Source organism: Canis lupus, chromosome 38 (genome assembly GCF_003254725.2).
Source record: "Canis lupus dingo isolate Sandy chromosome 38, ASM325472v2, whole genome shotgun sequence".
Lineage (NCBI taxonomy): Eukaryota > Metazoa > Chordata > Mammalia > Carnivora > Canidae > Canis > Canis lupus.
Window position 1 is genome coordinate 2,209,247 of NC_064280.1, and position 10,292 is coordinate 2,219,538.

Below are 10,292 nucleotides of genomic sequence, written 5' to 3' on the forward strand. Positions count from 1 at the left end.
TCACAGGGTCATGAGGATTAAATGAAATACTGTGGAGAGCATTTAGTACCTTGCCTGGTATATAAAAGTACTTGATAAATGTTTCCTATTCCATGTATAGTAATTATGTTCAAGATTATGTATTTTTCCAAAGAGGATAGTATTTCCAAAAATATTTTGGTTTTGTTTGTGAGATTCTTCCATGAAGATTTATTAACCTGAAGATTAAAGGTCTATAAAACTGAACTTCTAAATGTATTCTATTTAATTATACATCAAATACCATTCCAATGCTGAATATTTCATCAGTAGCATCCCTGCTGTTGGAAGGCAGAGCATTTGGGAGGGAAAACAATCAATTAAAAAGAATTTGGTATAACCCTAAATAGAGATCATCTTTGTTTTACTGCCAAGTAGAACAAAGTTTCCAGAAATTTTTCAGGGTAACTAAACTAACTGACCCAAAGCTTTCCAGAAGAAGTCCTAAACATACTTTTGGGCCACAATTCATTTATCATTAGTAAGAGAGGATTGCTCCTGCTTTTTCAAGTCTAAGTGGTTTCCATCCTTTCCACACCATGTTGCCTGACACTTCAGAAGAATCCATTTCCTTACTTGCCCAGAATAAAACCTTCCAAGTTATATTCTCGTATCTCTCTGCTGATCTTGGTTGAAGATGGATAGATGAAAATCTACCAAAAATACCCTTTTCTATGTCAACATTATCCTGGTAGAGGTTTCCTAGAAGATTTTGAAGGTTGTGTTCTAAACATATTCCACCTTAGTATGTATCAATATGTGCCATACACAATGTCTGATACGAAGAGGGCGCGTGCTATATATTAGCCAAAAGAAAATATTTCTTTCATACTACCCTGTTGCTAACCCCTTGTTCATGAATTTAGCTCTGCAGGGAATTAATGGAGCAAGGGGTAGCATTCTGAAGCAAAGGTGGATGGAAGGCATCCTGGTCATGAGAACTTTCCCCACCCCCAAATTGTAGAGAGAGAGACCTCTCTCTAATAAGCATCACATAAACATCCAAATGCTTGGAAAGCAAGCCCTGGAACTTAGCTGAGCCAACTTTCTGTATGTCAGTGTTTGGGGTTCCTATCACTTTCCTAGAGCTGATTCCACATGCATGGATATAAGACCCTTCTCTGAATAGGGCTTGGCTTAGTGATCCATGTAAGCAAGTTTCCTGATGACATGTGCACGCACTTCCTACATAGGAAGGATGCAATTTTTTAACGGCGTGGAGGAAGAAAGGAGGAAAATAGTATTACATTTAAAACATCAGGGCAGCCCCGGTGGTGCAGTGGTTTGGCGCCGCCTGCAGCCCAGGGCGAGATCCTGGAGTCCCGGGATCGAGTCCCATGTCAGGCTACCTGCATGGAGCCTGCTTCTCCCTCTGCCTGTGTCTCTGCCTCTCTCTGTCTCTCTCTGTGTTGCACATGAATGAATAAATAATTAATTAAAAAAATAAAACATCATAAAAATAAGTATTTTCCAAATAAAATTTTCAGTGGGCCTATATCCCAGCATAAAACCTACAATTATTGCTTAGTTCTCCCTTCCCATCTTTATCCATGGTTTATATCATCCGTAGTTCTCGAAATGACCCTGGAAAGATGGGTATTTCATCTTTGTTTTATAAATGTGGAAATCAAGACTCAGGTTAAGTGATTGCAGCTAATAACACATGTTTGTCTGACTCCTTATTCTAGCTCAAGACAATTTTGCATTCCATTGCTTTCATTTTGTTACTTAAAGAGGGCTTTTTTTGTTTCCATATACTTATCATACGGATCTCTTCAATAGCAGCTAACATTCCATTGCATTCTTAAACCATTGTTACTCACCCACTTCCTATTCTTGGGCATGTAGGTCGTTTCAGGTTTTCCACTGCTGTGAACAATGCTGCTTTATATAGTTTTTGTTGTGTTGCTGCTTTGTTTTCTTCTTTTGAATTATTTCTCAGGAGGGTATCACTGGGTAAAAGGGTATAGACATTTATATATTTCTAGCTATTTATATTACTGAATTGTACTAAGTCATTGCATCTTGAAAGAGAATATTTTGTACTTTCACCAGTACCCTGTGAGAGGCATAAGGCAAGCCTGGGTGGATTCACCAGTGAAAACAGCCCTTTGTGCCTCTATCTGCTTGGGGATGTCCTGGGGCCATATGAGACTCCCTGAAAATGATTTATGACATAATCCAGAACAAGATTTCACATGGGATAGTGTGATCCCCTCCTTCCCAGGAAAGGCTCCCTTAATTAATTATCTTTTTCTTTTTGCAGTCACAAGATCAGCAGGTTTTTCAAGCAACTGACACTTCCTTCTTGTTTTAGACTGTAGCTCTCCATTCCTGTGTTGGGAAAAGGTGTAGCAGCTGTGAGAAAAGCCTACACTCCACCTCTTGGGTTTACTGTTCCAAACTAGGTGCAAAAGGGTCAGAATATATTCCACCAGGAAAGGAAGTCCTGATGGAGCCGAAAAAGGCTTTAGAAGGCAGTCAAGAGGAAGTAAAATCAGGAAAGTCCTACCAGAAAAAGAAAGCCCTTTTTCAACTGGTAGAAGGTAATTTTGAGAGATATACCAATATCTCTGCATCTTACTTATCTTCTGTGGCAAAGTACCATTTGAACTTATTGAAAGGTTTAAGCTGAAATTATATGGCACATAAAAGGTACTCAGATGACAGCTGTTGTTATTAGTAGTAGTAGTAGGCATGTAGCCACAGCCTAGCCTAGCCTGAGCAACAGTGCAGTTGGCATTGTGGGAGAAGGCACTGAAGACAAGCAGAACTGGTTGGGCTAGCTCTTCCTAGTTCAGGTGACCTCAGGCAAGTTTTAATCCTCTTTGAGGCTCAGTTTCCCCTCTGTGAAAAGGAGGTTATGAACTTACCTACAAAGTTTGTCTTATAGCCCAGATGGGAGTTTGTGGCAGGCAAATAGTAAGTGCTCAATAAACAGGAGATATTATTTTGTTTAACCCTGTTACAGTTTTTTTGTTTGTTTTTTAAGTAGATTCCACACCCAGGGTGGAGTCCAATGTAGGACTTGAACTCATGACCCTGAGATCAAAACCTGAGCTGAGATGGGAGAGTTGGATGCTTAACCAACTGAGCCTCCCAGGAGCCCTGGAGATATTATATTATTAATTCACAAATCTATCAATAAATGTGATCAACAGTACTCATTTCTGCAGCACATATACTAATTAATACTGGAACGATACAGAGAGGATCAGCACGGCCTCCACCCAAGGGTGACATGCAAATTTATGAAGTGTCCTATATTTCTCTGATTTAAAATAAATCTACATGTTTAGTAAATTTAAAAACAAATAATAAAAGTGATCAATTAAGTCTTCCCCTACATTGAGGGTGGTTCTCAAACTTCGATGTGTATAAGAATCACCTAGGATCCTTGTTTTAAATGCAGGTTTTCAGGCTCCCCCCAGAAATTCTGTTTCCATCCCTTTGGTATAGCTGGGGATCTGAATCTATAACTAAATTCCAAGGTGATTTATGTTGTGGGTGATCCATGAATCATACTTTTTGAGAAACACTGTCCTATGGTCTCAGAGAATAAAAAGAAAAAAATTTTTTTCCCATCATGAATACACCATTAAAACTCTATAATATGCAGATGTGAAATTAAAGAGATCAGAATACTGACTGATTCTATTTTCTTTTTTTTTTTTATTCTATTTTCAAGAATGGGTGGCTCAGGTCCCTATCTCAGGATCCTGGGATGGAGCCTCTGTGACAGGCTCCCTGCTCAGTGGAGAATCAGTTTCTCCTTCTCTCTCTGTCCCCCTTCTCTCCCCCCACTTGTATGTGTTTTCTCCCAAATAAATAAAAAAATCTTAGAAAAAAAAGATGACATATAGTTCTTGCCTACTTAAAGGCTTCTGAATCATCCTAAAGCAACATTTTATTCTTTTAACACTCATGATATAGATGAATGTGTGTAAACACTTCCTTCTCAGAGTCATTTCAGTCCCTTGTAGATACCTCTCTCCCCTCTGTACTGGGGGACTTAATCATCTCCCCCTTGGAATGTTGACACACATTACCATTTCAATCTTTTGTTATTTTATATTTTGTTTGCGCTATTTATTTATTTATTTTTAAATATTTTATTTATTTATTTGAGGGAGAAAGAGAGCATGAGCAGGGAGTGGGGGTGGGGAGGGGAACAGAGGCAAGTGGAGAAGCAGGCTGAGAAGCAGGCTCCTCAACGAGCAGGGAACCCAATTCAGGTCTTGATTCAAGGCTCAATTTGGGACTCAATCTCAGAACCCCGGGATCATGACCCAAGCGGAAGGCAGATACTTAACCCACTGAGCCACCCAGATACCCGTTTGTGCCTTTTATTTCCCCACCTGGGCTTTAAGTCCAAAGGTAGGGACCAATGTCTTTTCTGGTTCTCTATCTCCCATAGGCATCTTGTAAAGCCTTTGTACATGATATGTGTTTCATAAGTATGTTTGAATGAACGCAGATATACTTAACCATAGACAAGTACTCATTGATAAGTTCTCTACCACAGGAGTGGTGCAGAATAATAGTTCTTGTGAAGGGTAAACTATTAGGCTATTTTCATGTTTAGAGTCAGAGCAGGGTGCAGATCTTAGGCCTATGAAAGAAAGTGCTAGAATCCCTCTGAGCCTGTTTTCTCATTTGTACAGTGGGAATAACATTTACCTTGCAGAGCTGTTGTGGGGATTAAGAGAGTGTTCACAAGGTTCCCAGAAAAATGCACAACACCTGCGTTCTCCTTCAATGGTAACTGCTTGCTCTTATTATCATATCACAGAATAATAGATACAAATGCCATATATATCTGACTTCAGATGTAAAATAATAAACAACTGATTCTCTCTGAGCTGAGCTGATATTTTCTTTTTTCTCTTCTTTCATTTATTTTTTTTTTTAAGGTCTAGCCTTTTCAGCTTTAAGTAACAGACTGTCCAGAGGTTTTCTATGGATTCCCTATAGAGATGGAAAAGGACACAAAGCAGCCATTTTACCAGTCCTAGGCTTTCACACAGAGCAGTACAATCAGGGTTTAAGTTTACACTCCACAAACCTCCTCTGTTCATAAGCCATGATTATTGCAACTTTTCTCCCATACTAAGGAACAACAAGTACCCAGAAGGAAGAATATGCATCCTACCTGAAATGAAATGCAGAAACTTCCAGCTTTTTCTGCTACAGAGAGGAGATTTACCAGACCCAGGAAGGAGCCAGACATTGGGCTCTCCTATGCAAGTCTCAGGGATACTGTGAGAAAAAGGGACACAAGAATGGCCATCTCTTTGGTTTTACTCTTTTTAAACATTGCCATTTAGGTATCAGATTCTGTGCTATGGAGGAACTAACACACACAATTTTGAATAAAAATAGTAATTACCATTTTATTCATAAAGGCAAAAAATTGAAACAACTAAATCTCTAAGAATAAGGTAGATAGTGGGTAAATAAACCATGATATATTCACTTGATAGAATGGTAAGTAGTCACTTAAAATATTTACTTAGACATATTCCATATGGAATAACATGGAAGATGTAATTAATAATATATGGATAATGATTCTGAATACATTTTAAGTAAGAAACAATAAAATTTAGTATAGACTCAGAGCTTTCTCCAACTGACAAGTGATGCAGACAGAGCCTTCCCAGTCCTGTCTGCCTCTTAGGAGAGCCAATAAGAAGCCTGTATTTAGGTGGTGGGATGGTGATGTCATCGACAATCCGGCCAATCTCCCTGATGATTATTTGCATAGTTTACTTCTCCTAATCCAACAGAACTCAATTTTTTATTTTTTTATTTTTTTATTTTTAAGGAGAGCATTGAGTGGAAGTGGAAATCTCTAAAAGAAAGGGAGGAAAATCACATTAACATAGGAATATTTATAATGATGTTGGTATCAAAATACAGGGATGGAAATTATTACATCTGATCTCAGTAGAGAGTTCTTTTACCTTCTAAGCAAATCACCTTTCTTAGTATGTTAAATTTTACAATAGCTGACCACTATTACCCATTTGATGTTTAAAATGGTTTTTAAGGAATTTCTACAGAGTAGGAAACAATTTTCTTGGATAATCTGCAAATTTCTTGCTAATGGCATAAAGAGAAGCCTTTTGAAAAAAAGAAAAAAACCCTATGCTTACCTGTTGATCTTGGCACTTTATCCTCTATAATCAAAGCCTCTTCAGTTTATCAAGCTAATTGAACTGGCTGTTGACAGGGAACAGGATTCCATAACCCTGATCTTTATCATTCTTGCTTGTACACTTACTGGTTTAGTAAATTTGATACTACCAGGAATGCCCCCCTTTCATTATCCTAACTGGGATTTCCTTTCACAAAAAGCAATAAGCTTAGTGGCACAATTCTACTTTTTTCATGTGGCAGACTAGGGGCTTAGATATGTTCATTAATTATTTTTGTTTCATTCAGGTTTACTGAGCACATGTATGTGTCAAATATTTTCACACACATTATATACTTTTATCCTTAGGATAACTTAGATATTATTAGTGCCTGTTCATAGATGAGAAAACCAAGGATGAGGGAAGTTAAGTGATTTGGTTGCCTGAGAACATACAGGGAGTAATTGAAATGAAATTCTCACATGGATGGTCTAACACCCTTCTTCTTCTGACAATACCATGTCATTTATTTGTAATTAACTGGCGGTGTCAAAGCAGAATGGAAAATGCTACTCTTACATACCAAATATAATCTCTTGCATTGCGAATCTGTACATTTTTGTCTTATCTTGAGCATCAGAACATACTATGTGCCTGTGTTTTTCCAAAGAAGCCTAGAACGATAAAATGATCCACCTTTTAAACAGGATTTAATCAAAGTCCTTTCAGGTTCTATTTATCTTAGGTACTCAAGAATTTACTGTGGTTAAGGAAAAAAAATTTTTTTTTAAGATTTTTCGTTTATTTATTCATGAGAGACACACAGAGAGAGGCAGAGAGGGATCCCTGGGTGGCGCAGCGGTTTGGCGCCTGCCTTTGGCCCAGGGCGCGATCCTGGAGACCTGGGATCGAATCCCACATCGGGCTCCCGGTGCTTGGAGCCTGCTTCTCCCTCTGCCTGTGTCTCTGCCTCTCTCTTTCTCTCCGTGTGACTATCATGAATAAATAAATTAAAAAAAAAAAAAAAGTAAAAAAAAAAAAAAAAAAAAAGAGAGAGAGGCAGAGACACAGGTAGTGGGAGAGGCAGGCTCCCTGCAGGGAGCCCGACGTGGGACTTGATCCTGGGTCTCCAGGATCATACCCCAGGCTGAAGAGGGTGCTAAACCACTGAGCCACCAGGGCTGCCCTATGGGTAAGGAAAATTTGCCATCAACTTCAAACTGGCAGCTGTAAGTCACACAGGTCTCTTTATAGACTTCCCACCCAAACTTCTTTGGCAGTAGTGTATTCATTCTATAATATGACCTCAGAGAAAGATGAGATGGATGAGAAACATTTGAATTCTCAAGGTTAGAATCCTTGAAGTGTAATGTGTAGCACTTCTTTTGTGTGTGTGTGTGTGTAGCACTTTTGAAACTGGATGACATCTCTGATAATAGCTATGGCCCTCAGTCTGTGCCAGACAATGTCTAAATGCTTTACATTTACTACCCAACCCTGTATAAAATAGGTACTGTCATTATCCTCACTTCCAAATTAGGAAACTGGGGCATAAAGAGGCTAGATAACTTGGCCCCAGTCACATGGTGAGTGGAGAGCTGAGCCAGGATTTGTCCTCAAGCAGTCTGGCCATAGAGTCTGAGCTCTTTTTTTTTTTTAATTTATTTTTTTAAAGATTTTATTTATTCATTCATGAGACACACACACACACACAGAGGCAGAGACACAGGCAGGGAGAAGCAGGCTCCATGCAAGGAGCCCGACGTGGGAATCGACCCTGGTCTCCAGGATCAGGTGCTGGGCTGAAGGCGGCGCTAAACTGCTGAGCCACCTGGGCTGCCCAGAGTCTGAGCTCTTAAAACTGCTATGCTACACGGCCTCTCCAAATCGGAATATATAGCATTAGCTGATTTCATGAAATGTACCACAGGCTTTTTTTGTTGACCTGCATTATATCTTGCTAAATATGGCTAAAATAGGAAATTTGACACTCATGCTATGTATATATGATAATATAAAAATTAAATTTAAGGCCAACTTCACATAGAAATGGGGCATAATTCAAATGATAATGGTCTCTGCTTTCTTAAAACCTTACAATGATTCCCTCCACTTTTTTTTTCTTGCTTCCAGTCAGGTCATGAACTTGTGCTCACCATGTGTGCAAGGCTACCACTTACCTCCCAGCCTAAGACTTGCTGAGGATCCGTAGGGGTCCCTATGCTTCTCTAGGGTGAGTCAGGAGTCAAGTAGGGGGCAGCAGACTATCCTGCCTGACATTCCGCACACGGGAATCTGCTCCCACTGGTTCTGCCTAGTCCTACCACGGTCTCCACTGGCATTCTGTCTTTCCCTCATCATTGAAAATACTAACAGGGAGCGCCAGGGGAGCTTTGTGTTTCCGCGTTGTGCCTGATACTGTGTAGTGGATGTAGGGGGTGGTTCCGCGTTCCCAGCCCATCCTAAATTCCTATCTTCTAAAAATGGAGCTGCCTAGTTTAGAAAGTAGCTGCCTGACTGAAGTAAATTCTTAACAATTTAGGCTCTTCTAGGATACACATTAAAATGAGTGGTTGGAATGGGAAAAAGGACAGAACAGAGTCAGGAAACGCATAGCCTGGTTAGGACCGAAGCGAGGCTAGGTAGCATGGCATGATAGGCGTAAAAGCGATTGGTAAACTGTAAAACACTTTAGGGATCATCACTGTGACTCACAGACTGAGTGGCCCCTTCACTAGAGCCTGAGCCAATGAATGTGACTCAGATGATGGCTTGCATCAGAATTACCTGGAGGGCTTATTAAAACAGGCTTCTGGGGTCACCTGGGTGGCTCAGGTGGTTAAGCTTTGGCCTCTCCATTTCCAGTCAGATTGTGACCTCAGAGTCCTGAGATTCAGCCCTGCCTAGGGGGTTCTCTCTCTCCCTCTGCCCCTCCTCCCTGCTCTCTCAAATCAATCAGTCAATCAATCTTTTAAAAAAAACTAAAACCCCCAGACTTCTGGGCTCTCTATTTCTGATTCTGTAGGTCTTGCTGGGGTCCAAGAATTTGTATTTCTGTTAAGTTTCCAGGTGATACTGATGCTGCTGGGTTCCAGGACCATTCTTTGCGAACCAATGGTCTAGGCTGCTGGATGGGCAAAAAGCATCCTGTCCGTAGTAAGCATACAGTAGACACTCAGATGGAGTTTACTCTGCTCCATATCTTGGTGGCCCCATTATTTACAGTTGTCTGCCTCCAGATTACTAGCACAGTTTGGCTGAGATTTATGTTAAAAAAAAAAAAAAAGAGAGAGAGAGAGAGATTGTATTCCTTTTCTTCTCTTCCATATGTATCAACCTCCTGCCATTAACACGCCTTCTTATTTAAAAGCCTTTTCACAGTTTGGATTATTGTGTTAAATAATCCAATACTTTCTAATTTCTGAGCAGGAGTCTAAACCTCATCTAAGATAGTTGCTTTAAAGTGGGAGAAGGGGTGATGGCACAAAAGGTCACTCACCCCCGGCCCTCTGCATTTGCTGCTCTGAATGCAGGCACAGGTTTGTGTTTCAGACCCTGTATCCCAGGGGGGATCAGTATCTCCCTCCCTGAAGGGATGCATCCACGTAACGTGCCAAGTTAGAGCAAGACGCACTGATGGTCAACATCCCTATGTCGCCCCCTCCCTGCCACATAACACGAGTGGGTGGAGGTGATCCCGAGAGAGCCTTTTCTGGTCTGAGCCTTTCCGCTCAGACCGCGCCCGCCCCGCGCCGCCCCGCCCCGCCTCCCCTCCCCTCCCCTCGGCTCCGCAGCCCGCTCTCCGCACCGCGGGAACGCGCGGCAGAGCCCTCCGGACCGCTCCCGGGGGCCGCGCGGTGCAACCAACCCTAGCGACGCGGCCGCGCGACGCCCCCCTCGGCCCTCCGCGCTTCCCATTGGCTCGTTGCCGCTGTCACTCCCGCCTTTCCCCTCGCGGGCGGGGTAGGTTGCGCGCTCGCCGCGGGCTGGGGCCGCGGCCGCGGCTTTGCAGCAGGCGGCGCGGCGGGCTGGGAGCCGGGAGCGGGGCGCGCGGGCGGGGCGGGGGCCGGCGGCGGGGCCGGGGGGCCGCAGCCCGCGCCGAGGGCGGCCGCCGAAGACCTGCCCGGCCGGCTG

At 42.0% G+C, this 10,292-nt stretch overlaps 1 non-coding gene across 1 annotated transcript; it reads left to right on the forward strand.

Annotated features, from left to right (window-relative positions):
• The first annotated feature begins 3,186 nt into the window (after positions 1-3,186).
• On the forward strand, positions 3,187-3,289 carry LOC112643279 (U6 spliceosomal RNA). The gene has a single exon (XR_003125755.1). It is a non-coding gene; the product is annotated as a U6 spliceosomal RNA (small nuclear RNA).
• Positions 3,290-10,292: the final 7,003 nt, after the last annotated feature.